This window comes from Mus musculus, chromosome 13 (genome assembly GCF_000001635.26).
Source record: "Mus musculus strain C57BL/6J chromosome 13, GRCm38.p6 C57BL/6J".
NCBI classification, from domain to species: domain Eukaryota; kingdom Metazoa; phylum Chordata; class Mammalia; order Rodentia; family Muridae; genus Mus; species Mus musculus.
In genome coordinates, this window is record NC_000079.6 from 107099423 (window position 1) to 107117546 (window position 18124).

The window sequence follows — 18124 nt, forward strand, 5'->3', positions numbered from 1 at the left end:
TGTACCTATACATATTAGTAAATAAATCTTTGAGCTGGAGCGAGCAGGGACTGAGTGAGCAGAGTTGACCAGATTGAGTGGGGCCGACTGGACTGAGTAGATGTTCTAAGAGTTCAATTCCCAACAACCACATGAAGGCTCACAACCATCTCTACAAGTACAGTGTGCTCACATACATAAAATTAAAAAAAAAAAACCTTAAAAAAAGAAATATTTAGAAAACCATTGATTAGCTGAATTAATCAAGAAAGGGTTTCACTTTTCACTTAGAATTATTCTGCTCATTAAAATAAATGTCTATTCATGAATCCATTCACCACACACACTGAGCCTCAGCTTGGTGACTACGAAAGGGTCTGCATTAATTTTGTCTTCCTCTAGAAACCCATGCCTTCCTTCCACCAGCTGCTGTTGACACATCAGGCAAGAGGTAGGGGTAAAAGTCTCTCTGGAGAGGTGATAGGTGATCAGACTCACAAAAGAAGAGAAAGAAGTCAGTCCCGAGGATGGGGGGCTAGAGGTGAGGAACGACTTCGCTCTAAAGCCCCAAGGTTTCTCTAAAGAACAGCGAGAGAAGAGCATCGGAGGTCCTAGGAGAGCTGATTAAGTTTTAATCTCATAGGGACTTGAGGCCCGCTGCGAGAAATGTGGATTTCATTTTGATGGTAATTTTTCTGTAGAGAGAGAGAGCAGGGCAGTTACACGAGCTAGAAAGAGTTTAATTACTGATATCTGACAGCATGCCTCAAATTCACTCCGGAGATTTATTTAAAAGGCAGATATTTTACAACCTCCTACTCAGAAAATTCTTAAGTCCGCAAGGCCTAGGAATCTGCATTTTAGAACTGAGCCCTAGAGTGACCATTTAAATAGCATCATCCCCCTAGTGGTGCATATTTGAAATTGCAGATGAAGCAAATTTGTAGCAGTTTATGTTGACTTTTTCACATACATGTATATTTTATGTGTAAAGTAATATTTTACACCTATAAGGACACTGGCTATAAGTAATCTAACTTTAAGGGGTGGAAGCTCTATCACCAGTAATTATGGTGATTATGTGGAGACAGCTCTCAGAAATATTAACATGAAAATGTGAGCTTGGTAAATAGTAATTAATCGGTTATCATGATGTTAGAGAACAGTATTAGCTTTGAAACCACAGCCTGGTTGACTATTAGGGTGCTATGAAATTAGTATAATTGCAACAGTGCAGGCAAGATCAAAAGATACTGGCTTTTCCTAAATGTCATATAATGTTCACAGGGACACCTGCAGCTCAGCTCAAACCACCCAGGACAGAAGATCGACCCAGTCCCCAGGGGTGTATATTCCCCTAGCCAGGATAGAGCAAGTTCTTGTTAGAATGCTAGTAGTTTGTCATTTAGGGTTGAAAATGTCTCCTTCAGAGTCTCAGCCCACACCAGTTCTCTTACACCAGTCCCGTTGTTCCGTAGTTCCTGGGGCTCAGAGGCCTTCCACCTCCCCTGGGCTTGCAGTAGTAGATGGAAGGTCAGGGGCAAGGTAGGGGCGGAGCTCTATCTGGGAGGACATACTGTGTCTGCAAGCAGGTGTTCTGGTAGATAATTCTGGCTTTGCACTCGGTTTGTTTGTTCTCAGAGTCTCCCAGAGTTTTTCTTATACACCCACCCCATGCTTTCCCTCGTTTGGCACAGACCCACTTTTGAGTTAGAAGATTATCTAGTCCAAATCACTTTCATTCCAGATGAGGAAGCAGCTGTCACAATTGCGGAAGTTCCAGCCAGCAGCAGACAGCTGTCTGTCTGGTGCTGATATCTTGGCATGGACCAATAGGACCCTCAGGTCAACTTCTTTTCTGAAGCTATCTTTCAGCAGTTGTTTATTCTCTGATCTCCCTCTATAACAGACCTCCCATCCCTTTCCCGCTCATTGTTTGTTTGTTTTTATTTTGTTTCTTTGAATCTCTGTCTCCCCTTCATCTTGACTAGCTGTTTAATACATGAAAAACTTGAGAAAAATCAGGCTTTATTCTAAGAGAAACCCAAATGAAACCTCAGCCATCAAACCTTCACTAACTAAATTATGCAGTGTTTGTGTCACCTCCTGATTTGTTTTTGTGGGTTAAGCCTCTCAAAGGGAAAAAAGGCTCATTTGTTGCAACCCGTAGGAGAAAGACTTGGAAGGAGGAAATAGAAAACAAGAGGTAAGCTGAGCCGAAGGATCACATATCCAGCGAAAGGAATACGAAATGAGAATCTGGACATGCCCGCGTGTATTTTTCCATTTGGAAACAACGCGGTCACAACTGGTGTATTTACTGTTTCCTCTAGACTCACTTGCCCTTGGGGGTAAGTACTCTGCAAGAGACGCTAGCCTGCCCCCTAGTGGCTGCTGAGGACATGCACTCGTATCCCAGGGCTGCGGCTTGACTGTCCGCAGAGAGAAGCTGAGGAAAGTCACTCTGAGAGGGAGCAACTCTCCTGTAAATACAGTAGATGGAGACACACACTGAAAGACTGGATCCCCATGAGCCTCGATTTCATTTGCTCTGAGAAACTGTTCAGCATTCTGAATTGTCGAAGATAGATAGATTTGAATTTAATGTATGCATGATGCTTCATGCGACCAGTGTTTGATTTGTAAAACACAACAACAAAAAACCCTAATGTGAAGATTTTAAGTACAAGCGGTACCTGAATCTGCTGACCTTTCACACTATTAATTTGTGCAGAGCTTTAGCGTAGGAGGAGACAAGGATACAGAAGTTAGGGAAGCCCAGATCCCGTTCTTTGGGACCCTCTGATGGGAAGGAACACATATTTGCACATAGTTACAACACATGGCAGAGGTACAGCCAGAGAGGCGACATGTATGCCGATGTCTTATTTAATATTTATCATGAAGGTTTTTATATTGTAAATTAAGTGCATTTATCTTTTGTTATCTGAGAAGAAATCTGTAACAGTGGATTTCTGTGGCGTGCAATAAAGACCTTCCTACATAGGAGGAGAAAGTTCAGAAAGGTCAAGTAATTTGCACTCATTGAGCAGCAGAGAAATATCATCCCTGCGATTCAAATTTGGCTGTCTGCTTTTACTGTCGGCTCAATTAACTTTGACAGAGCTATACTGAGAGCCTACCCGGCACCAGCTTTGTGCTGGAGGTGTGAAGAGGAAGATGCCATTACCGGTCTTAGGGTTAGTGTCCTGCAGGGAACTAGACTGTGAAGAAAAACTTGCACTCTGTTGTGACTGATGCGGTAGTGGACATGCGCAGATTTTACCTCTGGAGCCCAGTGGCAGGCCTTCTGTCACCTGATCCCGATAACTGACTGTGAGCGACTGATTAGGAATTTGTCACTTGGCCTAAGGCAATCATATTTAAAATAGATCTAATAATGGGTATCTGCCCAGGAGGTTAGACCACTCATGGATGACAGCCAGATGTGTCAGAGACAGCAGCCAACAAGAGAAACTCAGAAAAGTCCAGAATCAAAGTAGCAAGCAAGCAAGCAAGCAAGCAAGCAAGCAAGCAAGCAAGCAAGCTGGTGTGCCCGAGCATGGATGGCATCCCTGCATTTGGGAGACAGAGACAGAAGTTTAAAGTCATCCTCAGCTACATAGAATAGTGGGGAATCAGTGTTGGGAAACATTAAAAGCAAAATGAAACAAAATAAGTGGAGGGAGCAGCTGAATTGGTAGGGAGGAAGGCAGAGGCTAAAGAGTGTAGACTGTGGGTGTGGCCCTCACATTCAAAGCTGCTTCCCTATGGGTGTGGCGCTACAAGAGCAGGCGCATACCTGCCCAGATGGACCCTGTGCGTCCTCATCGCTGCTCCCCCTCACAGTGTGAGAACGAAAATTAGACACCGGAGGTTACTGATGTTTTCATTTCTCTAAACAAGTTTCACTCGCCTGCACCAGATGTGGTTGATCACAGGTAGGCCGGAGGTTCGTGGGCAGAAAATACCTCAGGATGTATTCTCACCCCTGATTGAATGTAGGTGCGGGAGTATTCATAGGCAGGAAATACGTCTGGGTTTATGCTCACCTTTAACGGGAATTGCAATAGCCTTGCAGGTTTGTCTTTTTAAGCCCTTGCAAAGTGTGATTGTTTACGATTTGGTTTTAAACTGTGGTGGTGGTCTTATTCCCGACTGATGGGAGTAACAATAGCCACCTACCTCATTTGAGAACCTTTGAGCCTGACCCTGAACCTTAACCCAAGAAAGCCTCACTAAGGGCTGATCCTTAATAGCACATCCACAACCCCCATTTTTAATAGGGTTATTTGAATTTCTGAGTCCAGCTTCTTGAGCTCTTTGTATATATTGGATATTAGTCCCCTATCAGATTTAGGATTGGTAAAGATCTTTTCCCAATCTGTTGGTGGCCTTTTTATCCTATTGACAGTGTCGTTTGCCTTACAGAAGCTGTGCAGTTTTATAAGGTCCCATGTGTCAATTCTTGATCTTACAGCACAAGCCATTGCTGTTCTGTTTAGGAATTTTTCCCCTGTGCCCATATCTTTGAGGCTTTTCCCCACTTTCAGTGTCTCTGGTTTTATGTGGAGGTCTTTGATGCAGGGAGTGATCTTAACCACTGAGCCATCTCTCCTGCCCTGAGAGTTTAGAGTTTTATAATCCTTCAATGTTTTTGCCTGTATGATTCCATATTAGCCTGCTTTTTTTGGTGTTGGCTCATTTAAGTCATTTTCTGTGTACTCACTTTCATAAGCACCTAGCAACCCTATGATTCTACTGTGAAGTCCCTCTCAAAGGAATACTTGATTCTCCCTTTGATGATAATTAAAATGCCATTTCTACACGAAAATAAACCTTGATCTTATGGAAGTGCTAACTAAAATCTGCATATAATTTAGTAACAAAATACAAGGTTTCCCTCCTGCTACGGACACTAAACCAGCTGGATTCACTTCTCCCAGTCCTAAAGGGAATGTAGGGACAATTGGAGAACTGTGGTGTTAAACTCTTGCCCCAACTTCCTTGTGTAGCCCAGATCCGTCCCAGAATACATCCACACACATTTGTGTGCTTATTAATGAGGGGACACTTTCTGAAAACTCCGTGGCTGGACAATTTTTCCTTTTTTTTCTTTTTTTCTTTTGTATGGGTGTGTTGTGTACATGTATGTCAGGGTACTATATGCATGAAGTGCTTTTATGGGCCAACAGAAAGTGCCAGGTCTTCTGGGGCTGGAGATACAGATGGTTGTTAACCAACATGGATGCTGGGATTCAAAGCAGGAAGAGCAGACAGCTCTCTCTCTCTCTCTCTCTCTCTCTCTCTCTCTCTCTCTCTCTCTCTCTGCACAGACATGTGCAAACATTGTAGGACATTCTTACAGGAACAGTAGATCACTCTATGTGAGCTCTCCATTCAGTCAATAAGCGATAGACATGACACTCATCTGTGCTAGTAAAATATTAAAAGCAACGGTTATTTTATCTCATGTGTATGCGTGTGCCTGCTTCTCTGTATGTGTACTGTGTGAATGCAGGTACCCTTGAAGCCAGAAAAGGCTGTCAGTTCTCCTGGTACTGGGATCACCAGTATTGTGAACCACTGGTGTGGGTGAACCTGGGTCCTCCAAAAGAGCAGCAAGTGCTGGTAATTGCTGAGCCCTCTCTCAAACCCCCACAACATGGGAAATGTCTGTGTTCAGTTTTGAGGCCAGAACCCAGGTTTTTGAATATTCTAGGTAAGAATTCCTACCATTAAGCCGCACCCCTAACCCTTAAGACGTCGTGACAGCCACTGTGTTGCTGGGTCATGGGAATTTTTTCAGCCCCATCATAATCTTACGGATCTATTTTCATAGATGTGGCCTGTCCTCAGATGAAATTTTATGTGACCCATGGATTTAGTTTAATGTTTAATTTTTAAACATTGTGGTAAAAGAAGCAAAAATACAGAAGTCACCATTTTACATTGTTATGTGTACAATTCAATAATGCTATTCACGTTACTATACAACAGATCTACCAAACATTCGCATAATGCAAAACACACACTCCAAACCCATTTAAAAATTACTCCTTTCTCCCCATAGCTGCTCCATGGTAGCCAACATTCTGTTTCCTGTTTCTGTGAATTTGATTACTTTAGATACTTTAGGTAAATAGTATCTTGCAACATCTGACTTTTTGTGCCTGGATGGTTTTATCTAACAAAATGTCTTTAGTGTTCTATGTCATGGCATATGACAGGAATTCCTTTTCTTCTGAGTCTAATATTCCATTGTTTGTAGATACCTTGTTTCTTCATTTGTCTGTTGATGCCACCTCCTGGCTGTTATGAGTACTGCGGCTCTGCCTAGGTGCTCTGGATCATAGAGAGCAGTTAAAGTAGAATTTCTTGATGAACTTCCAGGCTAGTTTCTTAAAAAACAAAACAAACAAACAAACAAAAAATTAAAAACTTTTACTTACTTATTTATTTTGTGCACATGTGTGTTTGTGTGAATGTGAGTGTATGTGTATGTGAGGTGAGTGTGTGAGTGTGAGTGTGTGGGCGCTTGTGTGAAAGTGTGTATGAGTGTGTGAGAGTGTGTGTGTGTGAGTGAGTGTGTGTGTGTGTGTGTGTATGTGTGTGTGTGTGTGTGGGTGTGTAGGAGTTCACATAGCACATGTGTACAGGTCAGAGGACAACTCATATGAGTTGGTTTTCTTCTTCCACTGTGTAGATCTTGGGGATTAAGCTCAGGATATCAGGCCTGGCTGCCAGCACCTTGACCCATTGCTCTGAGCTGTCTCTCAGCCCCTTCACACTATATACTGTAGGTTTTATATTATTTTTACATTCTCATGAGAAGTTTCGACTGTTTCTCTTTCTCCACACCCTCCCCATCCCGAGGAGACACAGGCAATGCATGAGGAGCAGGGTTTGTAGATCATGGACTGGGCTTGACTTGGAGTGACAACAGCGCCACTGTCTGGGAAGCATCACAGACTGAGTACGGGTGAAGAGTGAAAGGGATGGATGGGCGGCTCCCCTTCAGGGTCCTGGAGCATAGTGTGACTACAGGCTTTCAGCATTCTGTTTTAAACGCTCTTACACTTCAGATGTTCAGCTTTTGCTTTAGTGGAGAGGAACACACAGACAGACAGACAGACAGACAGACAGACAGACAGACACACACACACACACAAACACACACACAGAGAGGTGGGGTGTGGGAGACAGGGAGACAGAGACAGGCAGAGATACAGGGAGAGAGGGAGAGGGGATGAGAGACACTTCGGATGCAGCTCACTTGCTGTGGATGAGATAGTAATGGTGGCCCCTTCTGACTCGACCAGGGATTCATGTTCATCGGTGGGGAAGGGAGTCAGTAGATGGCAGGAGCAGAGTAGTCTGCGGGCTGAGCAGGAATTTAGAAATACAATTGTTAGAATCATGCTATGCTTTCTGACAGCGATATTATGTACCTAACGTATTCTAGAAACATTAAAATCTAATCTAAAAAAGCCAGTGGACAGTGCTCTTTCCTTATAGCTGCTGGGCAATGCCTAAAGGGTGGGTATAGATTGGGCAAGGCTTCCAAGAGTCCATTCAAAGGGAGAAAGAAGAAAGGAGAAAGGGAAGAGAGAATGGAGAGAAGATAAAATGACTAGTTGTGATGGTTTGTATATGCTTGACCCAGGGAGTGGCACTATTAAGAGGTATGGCCTTGTTGGAGTAGGTATGGTCTTTTGGAGGAAGTGTGTCACTGTAGGGGTGGACTTTAAGACCGTCACCCTAGCTGCCTGGAAGTCAATCTTCTCCTAGAGGCCTCCAGATGAAACTGTAGAACTCTCAGCTCCTCCTGCACCATGCCTGCCTGGATGCTGCCATGCTCCTGCCTTGATAATACACTGAACCTCAGAACCTGTAAGCCAGCCCCAATTAAATGTTGTCCTTATAAGAGTTGTCTTGGTCATGGTGTCTCTTCACAGCAATGAAACCCTAACTAAGACACCAATAAGAGCACACACTTCTAGAATGGGTTTTATTGTTAAATAACTCCCGAAGAAAAAAGTCTACTAAAAGTACAAAGCCCAAATTCCCCCCTTTTCTTCTCTCTTTTTAAAAATTCTCTTTAATGTGTTCATTTTATATTAAAAACAAAATATATTTCCTTTCCCCGAGTACTCTCTAATCATATAGGAATGTGTATCATCTCCTCCCTGCAATTTTGAGAATATTTTCGAAGATGGTGACATATTTCTGCCTCTTTAAGAACAAAACAATTCAATTTTGGAAAGGCTGAGTGACAGCAGTCTGAGTTCTTGAAGTGAGGCTGTTCGCCTCAGTACTTGTTGGAAATGTCATTAGGAAACCAACATATAGTGGGTTGTTATGGCAACCGGAACACCAGCGTTTATAGCATCACTGTAATTAATGTTATCCAAACGTTATTAATCTTTCAGCATCACTCATATTCTCGGAAGGAGCAGAAAGTCTGGCTCTCCACGGAGTTTTCAGCAGCGCAATTCATTGCAGCTTTCCTCCTCACTGTGTTCGTTTTAAATGGGTCCTATTCTGACTTTGCCTTAGCAAAATTAACTATTGTTTCTACCTCTGTTCTCATTCATTTTGGCTGCCTTTTTTTTTTTTTTTGAGATAGAACTTGAAATAAAATGAGAAAAGGTGGATTATAGCTGAGACACAGAATGCAGTCTGAAGAGGAAAGGATTTATATATTTAAGTGTGGAAACCCTGGGAAAAATATTAAAACATTTTTGTGCATGGACTTTTAGTCTGAGCTCATATTTGCATAACACAGTTTTAAAGCAGCCTCCCCTGCAGTATTAGCATAGCATCATTTAACACAGGATCCCGAGACAGCGAAACCATAGAGTGAACGCTCCGCTCCGTGGAAGATTATGTGCCTTGTATGCATGATTTTCCTCTGTTGTCACAACAGCTTGTTGGATAGATGTTCTGACAAGATAGCTCAATGCCACCAGCAAAGACAATCAGATTTAAAAAAACAGACAAGGGACTTGAGTGGACATTTGACAGTGACATGTGGGTGGCTGATGATCATGAAAAGATGCTGAACGCCATTAATCCCTGGAGAAATGCAAATCAAGGTTGCAATGAGATATTATATCACATCCATTAGGGCAGCTGCTGTTCAAAAACCAGAAAACAGAACAAAACAAGGGTTGGCAGAGATGTGAGAAATTGAACCATTTGGGCCCCATGGATAGGAATTGAAAATGGTACAGTCATAGAAAACAGTGGAGGTTCCACCTGAGCTGTCAATGCCGTGGGTGGGCGTAGATCCAGAGCAATCAAAAGCAGCGTTACAGAGAAAGGCTTCTATATCCGTGTTCATACAGTGCTAGTCACAACAGCCAAGAGGTGGAAGCAACCCAAATACCCATCAACAGGAGAATGCATAATCAAAATGTGGCACACACATTCGTCAGGATACCATTGAACAATCATGCCTCACACTACAAATTGGAACCATGAGGACAGTATGTAAGGTAAAACAAGCCATATATATATATATATATATATATATATATATATATATATATATATATATACATATACACATATACATATATATATATACATATATATATGTATGTATGTATATGAAAAGTGTGTGTCCTTTTCTCCCCGTAACTTAATACTCTTTCCTCTAAAAAGTGAGCCAATTCTCCCCCCCTTTCCCCCACCTTGAGTGTGGGTTGAATTTAGGTACTGGCTTCTGATCAGTGTGGTCAGTAGCTACATGTTAGTCTTCCTTAAAGGTCATGCAAACCACTGCTGCTTAGCTTTGGTGGGGGATGGGTTGAGAAGCAGACCCTCTAGCCCCAGTTAAGACTTCAGATGACTATACACGGTTCCCAACTTCATGGCAACCTCACGAGATATTCAGAGCAGAGACCACTTGGCCCAGAGGCTCTGAGAATGAGAAATGTTTACCACTGTTTACAATGCTAAACTTGGGAATAAGTTAGCACACAGCACTAAATCACTAACAAGGACGTCCTCACGCGAAGCAGTGGAGGTCCCTGGGAGCTGGGAGAGCTCCCCATACTGGTTTGGTGGGGTTTTGGTGGCCCGCCGTCTATTCTGAACACTGGCTTCACATGAGAATGAGATCTTCTTGTAGATTACCCGCAAGTCTGCCTCGGCTCAGGGACTCTTTCGGAACTGGCTGCCTTGCAACCTGAGGGCTGCTGGGTTTCCTTTGAGTCTCTTTATCATCTCTCTTCTTGTGGTGTTGAGACTATGAATGCCCATGGGGGTAGTCTCATTGAAAATTCAATCACATACAAACCAGCAGGTTCAGATTCCAGGGGTCACATCTCAGTATCACGCTATATTCAGAGGAAGTTTTTCTTCACCTTTGTGAGGACCGTGAAAGAGCATAATAGCAATGCATCTGGGAAGCAGCCGAAAGGCCAGCAAGAAAGGACAACTCAGCATCATCTGCACTGGAGGACATGGGGATCCATCCAGGGCTGTCATTTGGGAGTAGCCTGGTTGGACTATATAAAAGTCTACTCTTCCTAAGTGTAGGATTTAAGCTGTAAATTCTGAACAGCAAGGACATGTCGCCAACCAAGCTGGGAAAAGCCTATACATATAATCTTAAAAACATCAACCAATCAACCAACCAAATGTATTTGTCAGGCAAGCTCTCCAGCACCAAGCCATATCCCCAGCCCTACATGTCATGTTACTCCTTTAAAATGTCCGTTCACCCATTTCAAGTGAACTAACTAACTTATACTTATGAATTGGGTGGAAAAAGGAATTTCACATATCTGTATAAAAATTAGGATTTATTTATTTATTTATTTAGAAAAATAAAGTTTTGCAAACGATATAATTAGAAAGAGGACATTGAACTGTAAACTTATCACGGTTGTGTGTGGAGCCTGAGGGCTGAGGCCACAACCTAGACGTTTCCTGCTTTTGCTACTCTCCTTTTCTGTAACACTGGAGACTTGTAAGCTCCATTCCAGGAATGCGTGCATTTCTGGCCCAGGAGTTCAAGTCCTAAGTCTCATCCCAGTATTCTTAACTTGCTTTCCAACTAGACAAGGCATTTCATGTGGTTCTAGAGATCATAATTTGACTAAGTAGCCCCTCCCCAACACACACATTTGTAGCAGATGTACAGCTCTGACTCCAGGTGGATTGGATCCTGAACAACTGGAGCAGCGGCTATCCCTAAAGCTGTTGCCTGTGGAATCCATTCCCCTAACTCAGTCATCTTGTCTGACCTCAGTGAATGTGCTTAGCCCTGCAGAGACTTGATGTGCCAGGGTGGGGAGATATACAGGTAAGACCTCCATTCTCTCAGAGGAGAAGGGGCAGGGGAGGAGGAAAGGGACCGTGGGGGGAGGGGGCTGGGAGGCGGGCAGCAATCGGGAAGAAAACTGAATAAAATTTTTTTTTTAATAAGGTCCTTGTGTAGAAGAAAGACATCTTGTCACTGGGGGGTGGGGGGAACCAACATTAAGTACATATGAATCAGAGCTCAGGTTCTAGGAGAAGATATCAAGTTTTTTCTTTTCTTTATTTTTATTTTAGTGCATGTGTGTACATCTGTGTGAGTGTATGTCACATATATGAAGTGCCAGAAAAGAGTTTTGGGGTCCCTTGTAACGAGTTCCTTGAGGTTGTGAGCTACCCAGTGTGGATGCTGAGAACCAAACGCTGGTCCTCTGCAAGAGCAGTAATTGCTCTTGGCCACTGAGCCATCTCTCCAGACCTGGACCTCATATTTTAAATGAGATGGTTGTTTAATGATTCCCAGTAGGTCATTAAATTATTTAGCAGTCTATTTGGGATCTATTTAATTAAAAATCTATTTAATTATTTAATAATTTAACGATCCTCAGTGGATTATTACATTATTGAGGAAATAAAGCTGTATAAGAGCAGAAGGACAGAAGAACGTCTCCCGTTTGTTTGCACGTGAAGTTTTGTGAGCGTTTTCACACACAGCAGCCCAGGGAGCCTCTTTGTCCTGGTTCTCCTTAGACATGCAGGGCTGGTTGTGGGTGAAACAGCCACTTCTTTCAAGTCAGCATCAATATGCTGCAGCCAACATGCTGAAGGTGACTGGAAAGATAATCAAGTGACAAACAGGAGTTCTTGCTCTGGGTCCTCAAAGGCACACTGCTAAGTGGATGGCTTATGTTGGTGTCCCTCCAGCTTCCTGCCACCCCTGTCATAGGTCTCCTGGGAAGAGCTCTCTTGTCATCCCTGCATGCGTCAGTATCCTGAGGTCTTCTCCAAAGTAGATCTTTGTCTCCAGCCCAAACTGACTTTTCTTTACTCTGAAAATGCATTTTTCTGTTTTAGGAAAAGTAGGGTTTATTTCCACTTGAAGGAAGGAAATATACAAAAGAGTGCCAACTGACAGAGAGGTAAAGATTGCATTCAGAAATGTCCATTTTGAATCTCCCAGTGACGAGTTGGATCTGCAAACAGTTGCTTGGGAACAAACAGTATTTTCTGAGCTCCTCCTAATATATACTAGCTCATTGCAGAAGGCAACCTTGGCTTTCACAGTTGGCTATGGGGCCAGCATTACGTCATCCATGAAGTGTTTCATGCTCACTGTGCAAGTTTTAAGGAATTGAGTTTATATCCCTGGCATGTCTGTTAAAAGCTAGGTATGGTGGTGTAATCACATAATCCAAACACTAGGGAGGTAGAGGTGTGGAGAGCCTTGCCGCGAGCAATCGCGTGCGTGCAGTGAGCAATCGCCATTATAAGATGGCGCTGGCTTCCACTGCGCCTAACTAGTAAACAAGCCTTATGCGCAAGTGCAAGAGTGAACTCACGCCTAGTCACTGCCCATCTCGCGGCGTAGTAATGGGGTGATGGGCGAGCAACGAATCAGGAGCTGTCACACCACATCAGGTGCTGAAACGTCACGCTGCGGGCTATATAAGCAGCGCCATTTTCCCGGTTCGGGGTCTTCCCTCCTGATAAGTAAGCAATAAAAGCTTTGCCGCAGAAGATTCCGGTTGTCCTGAGTGTGTTCTTGCCAGCGGGGACAAAAGCTCGGGATATGGAGGCAGGGGGATGCCTAGATCTTTCTGGCAGGTCAATCTAGCTGAGTTACTAAGTTCCAGGTTTAATGTGAGATCTTACCTGGAAATAACTAATTTGGGGACTGGATAGATGGCTCAATGTGAGGAGCGGGTGTGGTGGCAGTCCCAAAGGTGCCAGGGACTGCAGCTAAGTCATATGACTTGCACCTGACTTCCTCATATAAGCCACAAACATCTTGAGAGCTGCGCATGTGTACCAGGATACCGGTGAATCCATTTTGATGGAGATATGCCCCTGCTGCCCTGATTAGCTGAAGCTGCGTGCCTGGTGAGGTGGCGTGGCCTGCTGTGCATGGATGGGAACTGAGAGTATAAAAGAGTGAGAGGCCCAGGGTTCAGGAGAGATATAAACAAGGGAGATATAAACAAGGGAGATATAAACAAGAACAGGACTGAATAAATGTGTGCAGAAGGATCCTGTTGCAGCGTCGTTCTTCTTGGCCAGTTGGGCGCGCTCAACAGTGAAGAACACTTGTTTTTGTAGAGCACCTGAGATCAGTTCCCAGCACCCACACTGGGCAGTTCAAAACCTCCTGAAACCTCAGTTCCAGGGGATACGATGCCCTCATCCAGCTTCTATGGAAACTTACCTGCACATGGTACACAGACATTCACCCAGACATATATGAAAAGAGACATGGTGGAGAGTGATGGGTGGATGACCTACGGGCTGCACACGTATGTGCTCACAAACATGCACTCACATGCATTCTCTCTCACATGAAACACTGGGGAACCAATACTGTGCCCATAATGAGGTGCAGTAGAAAGAGCAGAACCAGTAGGCCATGGGGTGTTCTTCTTAATTTGTTTTGTTTTTTTTGTTTTTTTCCTCGAGACAGGGTTTCTCTGTATAGCCCTGGCTGTCCTGGAACTCACTCTGTAGACCAGGCTGGCCTCGAACTCAGAAATCCACGTGCCTCTGCCTCCTGAGTGCTGGGATTAAAGGCGTGTGCCACCATGCCCGGCGGGTGTTCTTTTTAAAACACCGGACTCTAACCACCCCTGTAGACCCAACTTTCGATTCGCAAGGGGTTGAGGGAACAGGAAAAGAAAAAGCAGCTCCAGTAAGAGATGGGCAAATCTACAAAGTGACTCAGTCTGTAGAGCAATGGACTGAAATTCTCCTAAGATGAATATCCTTAAGGTGGAAACACTGGAGTCAGTTGTGGTGGTGTATACCTGTACTCTCGGCACTTGGCTGGTTGAAGTAGGAAGATCAGGAGTTTAAGGTTATCCTTGGCTGCCTTTGGAGTTCAAGACCAGCCTGGGTCTCATGAGACCCCAATCTCAAAACAAAACAATACACCTTCTCCCCCCCCCCCCCGCCCCCCAATATATACACATATAAAATTTACGACGGATTGGCTCCTGCTCCTGGCTTACAAATAAAGTTCTATAAACTGTACTGATATATTTGAGACAAATGGAGATGTTTGAACATGGAATGTATTGACCACTTTCATGGGCTTATTTTATTGTACTGTATCAATTATCAACTCACTACCTCATCTTCCTCTGCAGTAGCGGACCAAGAAGCAACTTTCTCTCTGCAGTAAGCGCAATGCCAAACGTTGTCACTAGAGGGCACAAGAGGGACATCTTGAAGGAAGAGGCTTCTGATTTTAGACAAGCGTCCTTTTGCTCCAGCTGTTTGCTTGTGGAGTGCTTGTGGATCTGGGGACGTCTGGTGGTATCCTGCCTCCGCTTCATGTCTAGACGGCACACATATGTGCTAGTTTTGGAGTCTACAGCTCACGAACACTGTGTGACTCCCAGCAGCGATGCTTGCTTGCTCTGTTCCTGGCCCGTGCTTTCCTTTCCTCAGGTCGTGGCTCTGGGGGCTCCTGGAGGGTTGCTGCACCTTGGCACCTGCAAGCTTGGCCCTAGAAATTATCGAGTCCTTCCATTGGGTGAAATGTATGCTTACTATACATTCCTTACGAGGGTTGAACCCAGTGCGTACGATCCTCTCTCCCAAGCCCGTGCTTGCTCAGGGTCTCCACCGTGACCTCTGGCAACTCCAGACGCTCGCTTTACAGTCTCTTAGTTGACCCCTTTACGTATGTATCTCCTTACATTGTAAACTTTCTTTAGATGACGGAGTGTTTACTGCCTGTTGAGTGGATGAAGGCAGATGTATTCTAACAGTGGTGTTGTGGTCATCTGAAATATTACGAGTTTTAGAAGATTCATGCTGACTTGACTGGATCCCTGATGGATGATGTGTATCATTGAGAATTGGAGTTGAACAACAAACTTCGCTGGTTATCCATCGTCATTTGTATCTACTAGTAACGCTCACTGGCCCAGCATTAGTGAGTCCAACTGCACCATATAACAAAGATGTTGAGAAAAAATTTAGTCCAGTGTGGCCCCACCGATTGGGAATGTAAGAACTGGCTCAAGCTGTCAAATCAATACTCTGCAGTATCAGTATCAGTTCATTTGAAAGTTCGCTCCTTCTTAGAATGGGGAACAAAATACCCATGGAAGGAGTTACAGAGACAAAGTTCGGAGCTGAGATGGATGGAAAGACCATCCAGAGACTGCCCCACCTGGGGATCCATCCCATATACAACCACCAAACCCAGACACTATTGCATATGCCAGAAAGATTTTGCTAACAGGACCCAGGTCTCTTGTGAGTCTATGCCAAGGCCTGGCAAGTACAGAAGTGGATGCTCACAGTCATCTATTGGATGAAACACAGGGTCCCCTATGAAGGAGCTAGAGAAAGTACCCAAGGAGCTAAAGGGGTCTGCAACCCTATAGGAAGAACAATGATATGAACTAACCAGTACCCCCCTCCCCCCCAGATGTGTCTTTAGCTGCATATGTAGCAGAGGATGGCCTAGTTGGCCATCAATGGGAGGAGAGGCCCTTGGTATTGCGAAGATCATATGCCCCAGTACAGGGGAACACCAGGGCCAGGAAGTGGGAGTGGGTGGGTTGGGGAGCAGGATGCGGGTAGGATATAGGGGGCTTTGGGGATAGCATTTGAAATGTAAATGAAGAAAATATCTAATAAAAAAGGAAAAAACAGATGAATATTAAGAAAGAAAGAAAGAAAGAAAGAAAGAAAGAAAGAAAGAAAGAAAGAAAGAAAGAGAAAGAAAGTCCCCACTACTCAATTTACAAATATTTTACTTGGGGAAAAAATGGTTTAAGGAAAAACATCAAAACCCAACCTTGTTCTGTCCTCACCTCTCCCTCCACGTTGAACCCTAGCCCCCATTTATTCTAGGACCGAGGATCTGACTTCCCTCTTGCTTTTCTCAGATGTGCAGAACACCATTGTTAACGTAAACCGACTGTCTGATATCTCAAACCTTTCATTCACCCTTTTCAATCCCGAGGTAGGTGACATTTCTTTGCTTTTCTGCTGCCGTTCACTGTACAGATAAAAAGGCTAGATGGCCCTTCCAGCCGCCCTGAGTTCAAGACGTGGGTTCTGCCAGACAGATGAATCTGTACAGGGCTTGGTCTTGGGGCATGGAGCTGTATGCGGGGAGAGCCGCGAGGAAGCCGTTGGTGGTAGCAGTGTGGGTATCGCAGTGTCAGGAGGAGGCGATGCTGCTGATGCCTGTGGCAGATCCAGCAACCTTGTCTCTGGTGTTTGGTGTTGGCAGTGTAAACCAAGTAAAATGTCCCCCACTGAGACACAGACTCCTTTCTTTTCTCCTTCGTTCTGCTTCCCCTTTTTTTTTTTTTTTTTTTTTTCAAGACAGGGTTTCTCTGTATAGCCCTGGCTGTCCTGGAACTCACTTTGTAGCCCAGGCTGGCCTCGAACTCAGAAATCCGCCTGCCTCAGCCTCTCGAGTGCTGGGATTAAAGGCGTGCGCCACCACGCTCCGCTTCCTCTTCCCCTCTTGCTTCCCTGTCTTCCCACTGCTTCCATCTTGGCCCCCCTTCTCCTTCTGCTCTTTATCTCCTTTTTTTCTTCCTCTCCTCCTGCCTTTCTCCCTTCTTCATCGCTCTACTCCTCTTCTGTCCCTCCCACCTTCCCCTCCTCTATTTCTCTTCTTCCCACTTTCCTTCCCCTCTGGATCTGTTTCTTGCTGTCTCTTCTCTCTCTCCGTTCACCCCTGCCATTTCCCTCTCCTCCTCTTCTTCCTCACCCAGAGCCAATCTCTTCCTTCTCCTCCATTTCTGTCTCATTGTACAGCTCAGGCTGGGCTAAGTAGAACTCATGGTCCTCTCGCACTTCTCCTTAAGGGCTGGGATTGCAGGCGTGTCCGACTGTGCCTGGCTAATGTCTTAAGACCAATTCTCTGCAGTGAGATTGAGAACATTGCTCTGGCAGTGTGAGTTCCAAGTCTGATTTTCTGGGCCTCCTGGAAAGTATGTGGCTCACCAATTATCTTTCAGTAAACTTCTATGTTAATTGCTCAGTTGATTAATGTCTATTGCAGTTAAAAGTCCTTATAGATAGTTGATCTTGGTTTCCACTTTGTGATATCATTCCCCACAACACAAAGTCTCATCATTTAAAGTCATTTCCTCTTATATCTAGTAGTAGAGAAGAGTGTTTATCTTTCACATTGTATATTAGTCAGGATATATATACATATACATATGTATGTGTGTATATATGTATATATATAAAATCTAACATACATATATATATATTTATACATACACATACATATATAATAAACCCAATATATATATACAAGATTTATTAGCGTGGTTTACAGCTAGTCCAACAATGTCTTTTCTACCAAATGAAAGTCCAGGACTCTAGTAGTTGTTCAGTCCACGAGGCTGGATGTCTCAGCTGGTCTCCAGTATATATCAGAATCCCAGAGAAGCAGACACTAGTGCCTTTTAAGGAATAAACTTGTCAGTGAGAATGAGAAGATCCTTATTAAAGGTGGGTCTCCCCACTTCAAACAATTTAATTAAGAAAAAAGTCCTTACAGGTACACCCAGCCTCATGAGTTTTAGTTAACTGCTGATGTAGTCAAGTTGACAACCAAGAGTAGCCAGCACACATGGAGACCACACCCCCTTCCCATAATTCCTTAGTGTCTACTTAA

The 18124-nt window shown here is 44.0% G+C and overlaps 1 long non-coding RNA gene across 4 annotated transcripts in view; it reads left to right on the forward strand.

Annotated features, from left to right (window-relative positions):
* Gm31452 overlaps nucleotides 1–18124 on the forward strand; it is an 84904-nt gene that overhangs the window by 35775 nt on the left and 31005 nt on the right. The window contains exon 5 of one of the 4 annotated variants that reach the window (XR_001781045.2): nucleotides 8412–8735. The exons of the other annotated variants lie outside the window; for them this stretch is intronic. This is a non-coding gene — a long non-coding RNA (predicted gene, 31452). Of the gene's footprint in view, nucleotides 1–8411; nucleotides 8736–18124 lie in introns of those variants that run through there. 4 annotated transcript variants of the gene reach the window in all.